We start from the raw sequence: 13,495 nt of genomic DNA, 5'->3' as shown, positions 1-13,495 counted from the left end.
AAGAGAAAGAGAAAGAGAAAGAGAAAGAGAAAGAGAAAGAGAAAGAGAAAGAGAAAGAGAAAGAGAAAGAGAAAGAGAAAGAGAAAGAGAAAGAGAAAGAGAAAGAGAAAGAGAAGGAAAGTTGTATACACTTGAACTTTGCATACTTGAAATTTTCGAAAAAGAATACTATCTTTTTACTATCCGAAAAGGGCAATTTTTTTCTCTTGTTTTTACAATCACGTATAACTTAAAAACTATTCTACCTACAAAATTTTTGTGAAATGATAAATTGCAGGAAATTGTTTGAATTTTCTTTAAAAAAAATGCCAAACAACTTTTTTGAAATTACATTGCAAAAAATTATTTTGAAAATTGAGATTCATTTTTCTCGAAGCGTATTTTTTTTATTTTCAAAAAAGCATATAAATAGTCCTTAAAATTTCCAACAAATTATCGATACATCGGATGATAGACACTTTTAGAGGTTTTTTCTTTTTCTTATAACAACTTTTTATGACTTCTTCGAAAAGTTACAACAAATTTCAATTTCGTTTAAAGTCAAAATCTCATTAAAATACTAACTTTTGTCGAAGGCGTCAACTTTCTATCATAGTTTCTGTTCATAGTTCATAGTTTCTGGAATATAAGGTATTTCAGTATGAAGACCCCTGTAAAAGGAATGTTGTACTCGTAACATTCTTGTTTGTAAATGCTTATGTTTGACATGTTCTTGACATGTTTCTAAATACAAAGAAGTTTGCAGAACATGTCAATCGCGATAATTTACACATATAAATGTTACATTAGTGATAATTTTTCAAGAAAACATGAAAAAGTTATTGTTAGAAAAACTCTTTCCCAGCAGCAGTGTTCTTGTTCCGATTTTTTCAGAACATAAAAATCATTTTTTTGAGAAAAATGTATGTTAATTTTTTAATTTTTTTTTGTTTTGACCATTTAATTTGTCATTTTTTAATCATCGTGATCTTATAAGTTTTTTTTCGATATTTTGAGACTTTTTTTCAAATTTCTTTCAAAAAATCTGAACTTAAAAACTATGAAATCTACAAAATGTTGATTGAAGAATGAAATGTAAGATTTATGTTTTCAATCAGATATATCGAACAAATTAAAAAAAGACCATTTTTTAAAAAAAGAACTGAGTATATTTTTTCTCACAAAAAATTTCAACTCAAAAGCTGAAATGAAATTTAGCAAATTGTATAATTGTGTAATTTTCAATAAACCATATCAAACAAAACAGTATTCACAAAATTACACTCAAAAAACATTATTTTTTAAACTAAATCTATTTTTTTATGAAAATCTCAATATTTCACTATGTTTACGAAAATGCTTCAATTTACATTAGAAAACATCAAACGATTTGAAAAAATATATAACTTTTTACTAGTCCACCTTAAAACCTGTGAGTCGCAAAAATTTTTGATCAAAGAATGTAACGAAAAAATATTTCGGATTTGCATTCAAAAATATCATACTATTTAGAAAATACAATAAAAAATATTTCAAACCTAAAATTTGTTTTTTTTTCACTTAAATAATAATTCACAAGTTATCCATATATCGAAAGAAGCGAACAGCACAGGGAAAGGATTTTTTAACAGCAACTTTTTTACATTTCCTTTGAAAATCAATACTAATGTTTTACTCGTAACATCTGTTAACTTTTCACTGTTCACGTACACGTCAAGAATATGTTAATGGCGAGAATTTAGGCACAAAGTATTACGAGTAAACATGAGTTTTTCAGGATTCCCCATGCAAAAATTCCATAAGGTAAATGATGTAGGTTTGTCGGATTTAGGGTGTTTTCACGCATCCAGTAAATGCAAATCGATTTCTCATATGTACTTTTTCTTCCAAAAATCTGTACCTTCAAAAATATTCGTTGTAGAATTTTTTTTTTGAAAAAAACTCATTTATTTCCTACAAATACTACATATACATTTGCGAGTCATTCGTGTGTTTGATGATGCTTATACATAGTTTTTCTGGACCTAAATTGTATACTATCATTTATTAAACTACGATGTTTAATTAACATTTTTGATTTCAAAATTGCGTTTGTCGTATCGTTGCTGAGCCGATTTCGAAACTTATTTTTGTTTTGAAAAAAAAATTTATAGCAGGTTGTGTCCAAGATACGATCGCATTGTTGACGTAGAACTACGCTGTTATTTTATATAAGTCGCTTGTTAATAACTTCGGATATTATTTTATAATGCTGTGAAACTTTAGAAATAACTGTTTAGTAGAATAGTTTGATCGCCCTGATTTTTTTTATTGTAGAATCAGTTGACGATAATTGATTGATGATTTATTCTTGCCCTCGCAGAACAATACACAAGTTGATTGTATGTCGCAATTTGTTTTATGCATTGAAAATTTACCTCGAACGCTATTCCGATGACCTTTTTTGCAATTGACATAGACTCAGATACAGTCGATTCCCGCACTATGTTTACGTAAGGGTTATGAAACACGCATGTACACACATGAATATCCATATTTCGATGGCTTGAAGCGACTAAATATACACACACATACACACATTTCCGTTCTGTCTCCTTTCTGTTAATATTGCCGGTCTAGATTAGCTTAGCTGTCCTTGGTGGAGAGAGTTTTGCTACCGCCACGCGAAACTAAGCCACAGACCAAATTACAGAACATTTATTTTGTAATGTAATGTAATGGCGTCAGATTGATGCAATGATTGCAATGCCAGAGACATCAGCGAATGGATAACTTGGTCGAGTGCACAGCTCAACCCGATACGAAGGCATGTGATGACACAAAACAAGGAAGAACAAGCGATGTTCATTGTTTTGAAAACAGAACGAGACTGAAAGTTTGCCTCAGCGAGATCCACTGTTTACATTCTAGGCAAATATTCCCCTTCGTTCTTCTTCCTTTCCTTTGTTCACGGATACTTTAAATCTTACGATTTCCCCTTCGTTGGTCGTCGATAAATTGCTCGTTATTGACAGCTCTGTTCGGGAAAGCACACAAATCAGTAGAACAAATGTATGGTAAAATGGAAACGCTTATAGTTTTCATGAATTGTAACTATTTACATACCAGGGGATTGTGATGTATAGAATATCAAATAAATCTTAGGGAATTTACGATTCGTTTGGTATGTAAATCGTCAAAATCCGTTCGCGGCAAAAATAGTTATTAACGTTAACTTTATTTCATAAAAACGTGACCTGTTTTCTGATTTGGCACCCTTAATGAAAGACGTAGTTCTGCGTCAAAATCACAAAAAAATCGCTCAACAGTTGCCGAGGAGTGAGGCACAGTGAGAACGTTACAAACAAGGCATCGAAGCGCCGAAAATGCAAGCGAATTGTCAATTTTTGTCCATCAATCCTGCACATGCTCGTTTTCTGAAACTGTGATTTCCTCACGGAGTAATTTTACCCTTAGGGTACGGAATTCATTCTCCAGATCTTATATATTCCCATTTTAGAACCCTGGAAACGCCTCTGGCACAACGTTTCTTGTTCTTATGAAACTGATTAATTATTGCATTTTAAATAATTTTATGATCAGCAGCACCAAGCAATACTGCGGCGTAAAAGTCGTCATGTGCTTTAATGTTGCTTTATATATATGTATGAAGTTTCACACACGGAAAAAATCTGTACCAATCTGTACTTTTTGCCGAAAATCTGTACCCTGTACCGTACAGAATCTGTACCAAGAATAACGAAAAAATCTGTACCTTTCCAGAGAAATCTGTACGTTTGGCAACACTGGCCTCAAGTCTCTAATTGCTAATAATACCATATGGCGTGCAAATTGTTCAAACTTTTATGTTTATGTAACGATTTTCTTCAAAGAGAAATTACGATCTTGGTTTGTCCGAAAAATGATCATGGTTTTTTCGTTTTCATAAATCAGCATTTTTGAATGAGAAAAAATGGGTGGGTTATATCTACGATATAACCGCAAGGTTGACGTGGGACTTTTTAGCTTAGCAATCATTTATTTGTATCGATTAAATTTTTGATTGAATGAAACAATTTCCGAATTTAATTTAATTCAATATATTTGCTTTGTAAGTAAAAAGATTGAATAAAAGCCATGTAAGGTCAATTCATGCATTGTGATGGATTATGTTCAAGTGAATCCAAGTAAATCGTTTGTATGATGCCTAGGACAAAACATGTGAACGGAAGACATGTACATTTTCCACAGAAGTTTGCATCTCTCAAGTGTGCGTACTTCTCGAACCGCGAATTAGCTTGATTTGATGAACTTCAAGCACTCAGTTTCGATTTTGACATGTACGTCGAAGGCATATTATTCAAATCAAAAAGCGTTATCGGATCAAATGGTTAACAACATTTTGCCTAATCATCAAATGATATGCGTATAAATTCAATGAGCAGAGGCATATCCTTCAATGCAATCTTGAATAACCGAATCAAAGCGTTGCGGTCGTACCTATTCCGAGTTGGAAAAACACTTTTCGGAGTGCAAAAAAAAACATGCGGGTGCAGTAGTACCCCCGACTTGCATGAATCAACAACTTAAACTTCTACTTTTTATACTATAAAGGCTTTAAACTTGAAAGTACATTCGCATCTAGTGTCTGCATGATTTTTCCAGGTTCCTAAGTTTAGAAGATCGTGTTAAGAAAACATATTCTAGTCTGCACAAAGACAAGCGAGTACAAAAGTACTCGCAGTTTGTATTTATTTGCAAAGCCGATTTCCACATTTCAGTCGGAACAAAAATAGTATGAAGTCTGTGTTAGGGAACACATGTCGGTGAAAACAAAAAACCCCATACTTTCATGTATTTGCAATGCCGTTTTCCCCAAGGCTGCTTGGCTTTGATGGCTGTGTTGGGAAAACCGTATATCGGGCCAATCAAAACGAGGCAGTTACGGCGTTTAGATAACGCTTAACATTTTACAGTTATTCAATTGTTTATCCTTACATACATATACATTTTGTTAATCGCGATACATGCGTAGAAATATTAACTATCAATTGATGCAAACATCTTTCCGATCCAGTGAGAAATGTTGGATCGCAATCGGAATCTTTCATTTCTCCCTGCATGTTCTGTGTTTAGGTTTTCATTTTACCCCCCATATACTCCGGTTAGACGTAGTCCCACGTCAAAAAAAAAAATCGAATTTTCAAGTAGATATTGAATTTTGTATCGCTTGAGTTTACTGTCATCATATTGATCCATTCATAACATAGGCTTTCTTCAGAATATTGCCATTCCTACGGCGTTTTAAAGCTGAACGCTCAACACAGAGAAACTTTATTTCTGCTTCGCGCGAACAAACTTTCGTTATTGGTGATAAATAATTATCATGCCGCAAATCGGAGGGTTGTTTTGAAAACATCAATAAATTATGTACATTGTTCATTTGTTGTTTTGAAGGAAAAATATTGAGATTTTCAAACAAACGGTTTTAAAAATGTACTGATTTCTAGAAAATCGTCTGTTGTTTTGCAAATATTCGAGTAAGCACTAATTTTAGCAGGTACATTTTAGACTAGTGTATTTCTAAACTTCCTGTGAACGTTTTATGCTGATACGTTCAGACTTTTCTCTTAGATGATCGATTAAGGCGTCGTGCACAAATTACGTAATGCGATAAGGGGGAGGGGAGGGGGTTTCGAGATTGCGTTACTTTTTGTGTATTAGAGATAGGAAATTGCGTTACGCAGGAGGAGGAGGGGGTCCAAAATCCGGATTTTTAGCGTTACGTAATTTGTGTACGACGCTTAACGATTGGAGTAAAATAGAGGAACACATTAGAGGAATCGATGGAAGCAAAAAAAATGCTTTTTGGCCTCTTAAAATAGACATCGCCATTGAGTTGGTTAATCTTGCATTGCTGTCATTGCCACAACGCCACACAAAAAATTTAACCGATAAGCTAGGGTTGTTCTAATTGAAAATTCCGTTTATTCCTTTATTCGTTTATATTCAAAGCTGTCTGAACATTCGGTTGCTCCGCATTCTGCGTAGTTCGAACAGAAGTCGCAGGGAGGGTATGTCAGGTGAACTCGATGACTGATTGGATTTACCGGTCCGTTCCTCCCTTTTTGTATCAAGGCCGTATGCGAACATTGCCGATAGCTTTTAGCAGGCTTTCATTCTCGTGTGGCTTTGTCTGTTGCGGTTAGTTTATTGTGTGGCTATGTTCATTTTGTATCAAAATGCGCAGGTATTTAGTTTGAGAAAAAAAACACAGCTCATAACCACGGATTTGCTTGGGCTAGCGGCTACCCTAATCCCAATCGTGGATGTGTCCTTGAAGGGTGATAAACACCGATGAATGTTTTTCCTATATGCGCTACGGGCTCGCAACAGGTGCTGTTACTTTGCTGTGGTTCCGATCATCCAGAGGTGTATAATTTCGCTATCAATACCATCGGGTGATCTGATTTCCCGGGGAGGACCAAATGCCAACGTCGCGTGTCAGGATGAAAGTTAGTTTTGGTAGATACATAAGAAAATCCCCCATAAGCCCATTATTGACTTAAAGTGCAGTAAAGTAATGTTCATACTTTCTGTCAATGCTTATTTACAACATCGTTTAACGGTTGCATTAGGTCCCTCGTAGTCTACATTTACTTGCTCCTGCCACCACTCTGTGGTTTCTGTGGCAATGAGGTTGGCACCGTCAGTTTTCAAGCCGGGGAATTCTTCCGTCGAAGGAAATTGATTCGGTTTTCACTGGTACACATGTATCGTGGCACCGTAACTATTATCGATTTTGATAGTTCTGTGCCTGCCTTCGTTCTCTTGAGCAAATACAGTTGAAGTCGTTTGTCAAATCAAAAATTGATTTTTGTCTTGGGAAAAATAAATGAAAAACTACATCTGAAATCTGACTACATCAGTTGCCAAAAAATCTCTAACTATATCGCCTCAGTAGTCAAATGAAGTACAAAATAGAAGAAGCCCAAAAGCTCGATTCATCTCAAACACATCCTCGAACGAAATATCTCCGACGGATTTCACGCCAACTCGTCTATGGAATTGGCAGGACCCTCTCAGAACTTAATGAAACATTCTGGGCGTGAAGACCTTAACTAATTAAGCAATTTGACATACTCAGTTTTCCGAACAATTTTCTAGGCTAATACATGGAAAGGGCTAAATATTTTTGATCATCATATATAAAAGAAGGATTTTCCCACGTACGTGTAAAATATCATCACAGGAGAACGGCTGATCAGATCTGCGTCATCCGTATATTTTGCGAGTTTATCCTCACCCAAATTAGAACAATAAACTACTTTGAAAAATATTTAAGGTGATTGGAAAGAAATGACTATGCATTTCTTTATATATAAAAGAAAGATATTTAAAATAAAAAGGGAAAATTTGGATATAAAAGGTACGCATATGTTTGTTTCGCAGTGAATATCATCATTTGGATCAATTTTACAGATCTGAACGGTAACATATAAATTTGAAATCTATTCGTTATTTTTGCTTACTAAAAATATTCTCCACAAAAAAATTATATGGCAGAACAACGTTTGACGGGTTAGCTAGTTTTTTTTATAAAACTCTTTTACTCAAAACTGGTAAGTCCTACAAAAAAAAATGATCCATGGAAGAGTTTTAGGAAAATAATTGAATTTTCAGAAAAAAATACTGAAAAAATATTTTTCGATATCCTACACTGAAAAAAAAAACCATTTCAAAAACTAAAAGTCGATTTTCTCAAAATGGTCATCTCAGATTTTGATGAAATGGTAGATAAATATGTGCCCTATAACTCTTCCATACATCGCAACTTGTGCATATTTAAGGCAAAAAAGTTTTTCTAACAAAAGCTTTTTCAAGATTTTTTCTCTAAATTTTTATACATATTTTTTATGGGTGTACATTTAAAAAAAATCAATAACAGGTAGAAATGCATTTATGGTGATTCTTGGATGCTAAAGTTTTCAGTTTTCAGCTTGTTTTTGTAGTCAAATACAATATGTTTCAAATCAGAGAGCAACGACAGCTCTCAAACAACATCGCCATCTGCCAAAAATATCTTGATCGGTCGGTCAGGTCGGTGTTGTAGATTTAGGTATCTATTAAGAGTCACTTTAGATATGATAATAATGAATGGATTGTATATACCTAAAGGATGAATGAAATGGCTCTGCTGTTGTTTGAAAATTACCAGTCGTGACCGGCAGCAAATGTAAAGTGACGGAAAAGAAATAGCATTATTTTGTTTCTGCGTGATCTTTAGAATTCAACAAAGAAAGGTGTGACATTATTTAGCAACATGAGTCAATCCGTGAGCTCCAGGATATTATTTACCACTTTCGTCGCCCAGAGCGATTCGGTCGAGTTTCTTGCGAGCCCAAATTGAACTGTCGGTGTGCTAGAGGAATAACTGGGCAACGATAATAATGGATTCGGGTTCGATTCAGGACTACTTTTCTGTTGAATTTGAATGAAATCAACCGAAAGCTTTTAAAAATAATGTTTCAGTTAATTTTACAGTGTTGCCAATGATTGTAAAAAATGAAATTAAACAGAACGTACTTGCTCCTATATACTATATTCGAAGACGATGAATAACTACAATTTTATTGTAGAATATTTAATGTTCTGTTCAATCAATTGCGAAGATTCTGTGAGTATATCATGCCAAGAACATGTCACTTTTCTGGGAAAATAATCCTCATAAACTATATCACATTTGGCAACTCCGACTTTTCACGTGATTCGTTTTTATTGTTCTTTGCGCTTGGTAGATAAAGAGCTGAAAGAAGCTGAAGTTTTTTTTTCTGAGAATGAGAATAATAATTGCGCAACTCGGATAGACCTCTGTTTATTCCAAAAAGTCCAAAAAGACGCACATGTGTTTTTTTTCATCCTCAAAATGTTCACCGGATGGCGTAATAGCAAATCTGAAAGCGAGCGATGTGGCACAACCCTTCAGATAAACATGCATACCTACTAGGTCATGCCAAATAAAAAGGATAGTATAAAAACTATATTTCTATGTTCTTGATTTTTTGATTATTCTAATTATCCCATACTTACATTTAAGTGCCTATTCTATCAAATTCCGTTTGAAAATCCTATTCAAATTGAACGAGAAAAGTATCACCCATAGCTGGGTGACGGGGCCTCCCAGGAAATACACCCGTCACCCAGATCTGGGTGACTGGGCGTTCAAAGTGTTAATACGTCACAAATCAAGTGATTTGAAAATATCACAAGAAATTTTGATCCATATTAACATAATTGACCTAATACCATTTTTTTCTTTATTAGTTGGCCTTAAAATTATATGCAGTACAATCATTCATCATAAACAAATCGGAGATTAGTATTCGTTTTTTTTTACATCATTACATCAGTCACCTCGGTCGGGAAACTATTTTCATATTCCCGCCAAGGATAAACATCAGTTATATTCTATACATTACAACACTATTGACCTTTTTCCTTGTCTTTACAGCTGGCATGATCCCAGACTCGTAATACTTGTTTACCAAAAACCATCCAAGCTATGGGATTGAAGGTAACGGCGAGTTTGTCGCTAAGACTGGAATCTTTCTTCAACACATCATCGACCGTAAAAAAATTAAGGTGAACATACATAATTTATTGCATATTTAATATCATTAACATATGTATTTCTTTTCTTCATAGGGTCACAAGAGAACAAAATACGGATGAAACGTGCTAATTCTACCGTCACTCTGCTAATCAGCTAATGCAAATCAGAGCGATGCAGCAGGAAGAGGAACGGGAACTTGCTCGGGAACTTGCTTTGGAAATACTCATCAAATTGAGGTGGTTGAGGCTGCGATTAAAATTTGCTTCTTGTACGCAGTTTATAGAATGATTCCAACGAGAATTATTGATGTTGTTTATAGAATAAGTTATTAGTATAATGTATTCTAAGTATGTAGAATTAAACGCAATCAAATACAATTTTTTAAATTAAAAATAATTATTAAAAAATATTGTCATTATCCCTGATGATTACCTCTCACAAATTTGAAGCAAAATTTTCACTGTTATTGCACCAATATTGGACCAACAATTTGTAGTTTGTTTGACATATGTGCCTACCATTCTTTTTTTGTAACATGTACCAATGATTAGTAGGGTAGAAAATGACTAGAGAATTGGTAACATGTACCAAAAAATTCGTCATATTTACTAAATTTTCCTCTCAGTGTACGGGAAAAAGTTAACAACCCCAAGTGTAACCGTAATAAACTACCCAGGTAACCAGTAAGCACTAAAAATGGTCTTAAATCAGCACTGTATCCACATATAGAATACTGAATAAATACTTATTACACTCTATAAACTAATATAGGGTGGATATAATGCTAAAAAGTCGAAATATAGGGCTCTTAAAGTGCTTCAGTTACAGTCTTTAATAAACATTACTAAAGCTTACTTAGGGCTAACTGAAAACGTCACTTGTGATGGCAGCCTTTCCTAAGCAGTTGTTTTTTGATTGCTTTTTTTCTAGGAAAAAGTCATCGAATCTATCGGGACTCGACAGAAAATAAAAAAAATAATCATGTATTTGATGGGCCTACTCAGATTTATTGCAGCCTTTTTATGGATGATATTGATATATCATTTATTTAGATTTACGGCGCACTGTTTGGAATGAGAAATCATTGTTATATGAAAATTAACCTTACGAAATTCGAACCGAGGTACTTCTGCAACATATATGTTTCTCTGTTGTGTCTTTGCTATCTGGACCAATGTTGATAAATATAAATGAATGGAAAATAGTCCTATTTCAATAACCGCGCTCAGATACCTGCTCAAAAAGATTATGTATGTGTGTCCTTGACAGTGTTTTGTTTGGTTAAGTCGTTATTGAGTTATAGTGTCGCAAATATGGAGCAAAATAAAGAGAAAATCTGACATATTTTACAGTACTACTATGACAAAGGCAAAAATGCATCTCAAGCTGCCAATAAAATTTGTGCAGTTTATGGACCCGATACAGTTGCCATTTCCACCGCACAACGATGGTTTCAACGTTTTCGTTCTGGTGTAGAGGTCGTCGAAGATGCGCCACGCCCCGGAAGGCCTGTCGTCGAAAATTGCGACAAAAACGCTGAATTAGCCGAGAAAGACCGGCATAGTAGCAGCCGTAGCATCGGCCAAGAGCTGGGGATAAGTCATCAAACCGTTATTAACCATTTGAAGAAGCTTGGATTCACAAAGAAGCTCGATGTATGGGTGCCACACACGTTGACGCAAAAAAACATCTTTGACCGTATCGTTGCATGTGAATCGCTGCTGAATCGCAACAAAATCGACCCGTTTCTGAAGCGGATGGTGACTGGCGATGAAACGTGGGTCACTTACGACAACGTGAAGTGCAAACGGTCGTGGTCGATGCCCGCTGAAGCGGCTCAGACGGTGGCCAAGCCCTCATTAACGGCCAAGGAGGTTCTGCTGTGTGTTTGGTGGGATTGTCAAGGAATAATCTATTATGAGCTGCTTCCCTATGGCCAAACGCTCAATTCGGACCTGTACTGCGAACAACTGGACCGCTTGAAGGTAGCACTCATGAAGAAGAGGCCATCTTTGATAAACAGAGGCCGCATTGTCTTCCATCAGGACAACGCCAGGCCACACACTTCTTTGGTGACGCGCCAGAAGGCTACCCGGGAGATCGGATGGGAGGTTCTTTTGCATCCGCCGTATAGTCTGGACCTTGCACCAAGTGACTACCACCTGTTTTTGTCCATGGCGAACGAGCTAGGTAGTCAGAAGTTAGCCACAAAAGAGGCCTGTGAAAATTGGCTATCCGAGTTTTTTGCCAATAAGGAAGCGAGCTTCTATAGCAGGGGTATTATGAAGTTGGCATCTCGTTGGGAACAAGTCATCGAACAAAACGGCGCATATTTGACTTAAAACAGATGATTGTAAATACTTTTATGAACAAATGAAAATTCAAAAAAATACCGCAGGACTTTTTTGACAGCCTAATATATCCATCTGTTGGATGATACAATGCAAATTAGTGAATCTTGTTTGGCAGTGATTTGGCACAATAGGTGTATTCCAAAGAAAAAACGACGTATAGATGAGGATAATACTAACCAAAATATTGAAGATTCACAAGCTCCATCATTAAGTTCTGAGAGGGTCATGCCCAGGCATCCCAAAAGTACTGCATTTTCGTAACAGTCGATATGAAATTGAATCGACAGTCTCCGTGAGCGCGCTACACTCATATACAAGCGACCGAGCATGAATGCATAGAATAACACAATACAAAAACAGTCGGTGCTTTGTCGAATTCGTCTAATTTGTCGTGCCCGACTGTAGGGAGCCTGGAAGACTGTTCGTTTTCGATTTTTTCATATATGATATTCCGTTTGTTCTGTCGCTGTAAGGCAAGGCGCAAATTGAGAAGCGTATAGCGCTCGTAAACGAACACGAGACCACCAACATGACTCATACGTGCCACAAACGTAGCGTGGTGCAGCGCATATTCAGTCGCAGTTGTAAATAACGTGCCACTCGCATACAATGTCTGATTCACACAGTTTTGCGCGATATATTTATTTACTAACACAATCACCCGACCGGTACGACCAGCACGAGAAACTGTGGTTCAGCCACAGCGTCACGCGAGTCGACACTCACGAGCGCTCCACAATCTCGTGTCATCTGGCCAATTTGCGCCGTTCTATCTGTTTTCATTAGCCACAAAAACAGGCGCTATATCGCGGCAAGTTACTCGCGCTATACGCGTCTCAACTTGCGCCTGGCCTAACAGTCGCTGACGAAGCGGTGAATCTCATCGGTTTCCTCGGGCTACTGTCATACATGACTGTCACCAGAAAAATGTCATGATATTATCAGGGGTTAGACATCAATTGAATATAGGCTACCCAAAATCAAAATCAATATGGCGTCATTTGTTTATCAACATATCATTTACGAGGATTGAAATCGAAAAATGCGCTGCTTTATTCTAACTGCATGAGCGATTTTCATATTTCGGTTTCACATGGAGGTGTTCACATTTAACATGGAGTTTAAAGTTAGCCACTATTCGACTATATAACCGGACCGAGTTGTAAACAACAGTAATTGATTGAACCAAAATGTCAGTAAACCGCAGCAATATTGGGTACACTGGCAATATGAGGGATTTGACGTTTTAGTCGTACCCCTGGATATTATTCAGGCGATCGTAATACGAGTCTGTATCTTATGCGTTTGTGCTTTTTCACCAGTAGGCTTTGGGATGTATATCGGGCGTATGGTTGTGAGCACTAGTTGCGTGCACACAGAGGAAGCCGAGTCAATTTTATATCGACTGTAACAAGAATGTTTTACTGTTGGAATGCCTGAATCCAGATACACAAACGATCGGCAGTTCATATGAGAAAAACGCGCGCATAGCTTAATAATTCTAGGCGAGAGTTTTTTCGATAATATATTGGTGGCATCGGAAATACTCAATGTTGGAAATGTTTAGATT

At 36.1% G+C, this 13,495-nt stretch overlaps 1 protein-coding gene across 2 annotated transcripts in view; it reads right to left on the bottom strand.

The window, feature by feature from the left end:
• LOC129763265 (5-hydroxytryptamine receptor 1A-alpha) overlaps nt 1–13,495 on the bottom strand; it is a 271,724-nt gene that overhangs the window by 170,330 nt on the left and 87,899 nt on the right. The window lies entirely within an intron of this gene.

This window comes from Toxorhynchites rutilus, chromosome 1, assembly GCF_029784135.1.
Source record: "Toxorhynchites rutilus septentrionalis strain SRP chromosome 1, ASM2978413v1, whole genome shotgun sequence".
Lineage (NCBI taxonomy): Eukaryota > Metazoa > Arthropoda > Insecta > Diptera > Culicidae > Toxorhynchites > Toxorhynchites rutilus.
Note: the sequence above shows the minus strand (reverse complement) of the source record. Positions and strands in the feature narration are given on the sequence as shown.